We start from the raw sequence: 2849 nt of genomic DNA on the forward strand, positions 1-2849 counted from the left end.
CATACAGATTTTTGCCATAATTTTCTGTTATAAAAATGAATATCTAGAAACTTTATGGCTCTTCCATTCTCAAAGGAAAGATTATTAGTCATTTTGCAGCAGCAGTTTAAATTTTTGAATTTTAACGTGTTCTTAAACACGTTTTGAGGAAGAGGATGGGCATGAGTTTGCATATCATTTAGAGCTTATAATAGCTTCATGAGGTTTCAATCAGTGTATTTGCAATTAGATCAGAGAAACCTAAAGCAACTGATCTGTAATTTAGAACTTTCTGATGTAAAAACTGTTTGTAATGCGCTGTAAACAAATCATATTATGTATAATGGAAGTTCTTTGCAGGTGGAGGACAGTTTCATGTGATTACAATAAAATTATTTTAAAAATAATCAGTCTTAAATGTTTTGCCATTTTAGAATAGCAGTAAATAGCAGTAAAGATTTTGGTGCCCCCATCTTTCTTCTCGTTGTTTATGTGAATGTACATCAAAATTTTCAAACTGAGATTTTGATTCTAGGAATAATAAATTGTCTTGACGACTGTATTTTTTTCTTTAATTTCGTTTCACTAGTGAGAATCCTATTATTTATAGGATTTTTTGTTTTAGTACCTTTTGTTTTGCAGCAATGACCTAAGTAATTTTTGGCTGCTTATTCTGGCCATTGTGGTGCAGTTTGCTTCCCCCCTCCACCCATGAGGCTTTAGCAACTCTAGGGAGAGGGGATGGGGGAGCTGCATTTTCTGGATTAAAAATACAATCCAGAGTGAAAATAACCTTAGAATTGTTTGGTTGTTTCTAACCAGTTCATTAAAATGATTCATGCTCTTTCTGTGCTTTTTTCTTCTACTTTCTTAATAGAAATAAGGTGTATTTGTAGATGACCAGATAAATAAAGAGAAATTTAGTAAACAATAATTACAGAAAGTAGTTATCTTTCTTGTAACAGAGGTTGTACATGTACTTGTGTGTGTTATTCTTTCCCTTTAGACTCCTAAAACACGGTTGACTTATACATATAAAATAGTCTAAGAGCACTCATTTTAAATTTTACAGGCTCTATATAAGTAGAGTGTATGGGACTAGGATTGCAGCATCCAAATTGAATTGCTAAGAATTCTGTAAAATAACAAGTCATCTCTAAAAATTAAACCTTTTTTCCTTTCAAAACTGTAGGCTTTAGTTGTATCAAAACAAGTTTATTAGGTGAGAATCTGTTAAGTATGGAACTTTCACATTTTAATAACGTGTCCCTTTAGAATAACTAGCAAAGCAGCATCAATTGTAATGCTGTTTGTGGAGTGAATTTTTTTCAAGCTAGTAATTCCTTTTAATATATGTTACCTTTGGCAGCCTGTTTGAACTGTTTGTACTGTTTGTATATATAATGTATCAGATTAAATTCTTTTGAAGGCACTTGGGTTACAACAGTTACAGTTATACTGAAGTAGTGTTTAGAGAAAACACAGATATGCATTGAAATAGACTTTTTACTGTACTAGACTTTCGAAACAGGGGCAAGCAATTAGTCTCCACTGCACTAGGGAAGGACAAGCAGTTGTTATGTGTGTTATTGCTGCTGGTTATACAGCAAGTTTTACTTGGAATACTGACTTCTAATTAAAATATCCTGTCTTCATTACCCCAAGTATACATATTTTTGGTTGCAGGAAATAGATAGCTCTTAAAAAATAAAGGCCTTATGAAAATTGTGGGTCGTCTTCTTTAGTGCTGTTTTCAAAAAAAGATGGTACTTTCATGATCTCTTGAAATTCTTGATTATCTTAAGGCATATAATAAAGCCATTGAGAGTTTAAATAGTTGTAATGTATTAGTCCTTTTTTTTTGCAGCGTATGTAACAAAAATTAAAATCTGCCTTATGTGCTGATATAGTATTTAGGGGGCGATTGAGTCATCAGTTACATTTGCCACCCCTTATAATTCAACACCCCTTACTCGCCCCAAAAAATCATAATGCCCAAACTTCTGTTTAGCTGCTTGTAAATGCAGAGCTTAATTACACTTGCAAACAGTGTATTTTGACAATTAATGAGTAAAACCAGTCCTCATTATATTTTATTGTACTTAAAACATTGTTAGTTAGTTGGAATCTGGCCAGTAGGGGTTCTCCATAAACTCTGGCTGATGTGTTTCTCTTGATGTAAGAGTACAGTTTTGTTGTTTTGGAAAATTAAACTTTATTTAAAAACGAATGTGAACTAGTGCTTTAATCTTACAAATACTAGAGCACAAAGTGGTGCAGAAAGAAAACTGGTACCTTAGAATCTGCACAAATACTGTAAGTCATGTTGTAGTCAGGCATGCTGGTCAGCCTGACTTGACCTTGTTTACAGTTTGAGTCTTGCCACTGTTATGGTTGGTACAAACCTGAGCTTTATTGCATTTTGATATAGGAAATAGTGGCATATTATCTCACTATATATGTTCTGCTTTAGTGTAATTAATTTATTTCCTTAAGATAATAGTAATACTTTGAAAATAATGTTTTTTCCGGGTTATTTAGGATGACCTAACTTTAAATGGCCATTTTGCCGTGGTGGAGATGACATTTAGCTGTCCACTGCCTTAGAATGGTATGGGCACTACTGTAATTAGATTATGAATGCAATACTTGAAGTGGCTTCCCATTGTGTATCTGTTGGTTTTCTGACAAAGAAATGTGGTTTGATTGTTGTCATCATCCTCTGTCTCAGCTTCCAACATCCAAGACATAAATCCTGCAATTGTTTCATGAGCTTCCATGAGTTTTTTGAGACCTTCCATGTGTGCTAGCTAGGAGAATGTAGTATAGTAACTAGCTCTTCATCAGGAGTTGTTCTTTTTTTTTTTTTT

The 2849-nt window shown here is 33.4% G+C and overlaps 1 protein-coding gene across 1 annotated transcript in view; it reads left to right on the forward strand.

Moving 5' to 3' along the window:
* TAX1BP1 (Tax1 (human T-cell leukemia virus type I) binding protein 1) overlaps positions 1 to 2849 on the forward strand; it is a 56628-nt gene that overhangs the window by 26351 nt on the left and 27428 nt on the right. The gene's annotated exons all lie outside the window — the stretch shown is intronic.

Source organism: Buceros rhinoceros, unplaced genomic scaffold (assembly GCF_000710305.1).
Source record: "Buceros rhinoceros silvestris isolate BGI_N320 unplaced genomic scaffold, ASM71030v1 scaffold5258, whole genome shotgun sequence".
Taxonomy (NCBI): Eukaryota; Metazoa; Chordata; class Aves; order Bucerotiformes; family Bucerotidae; genus Buceros; species Buceros rhinoceros.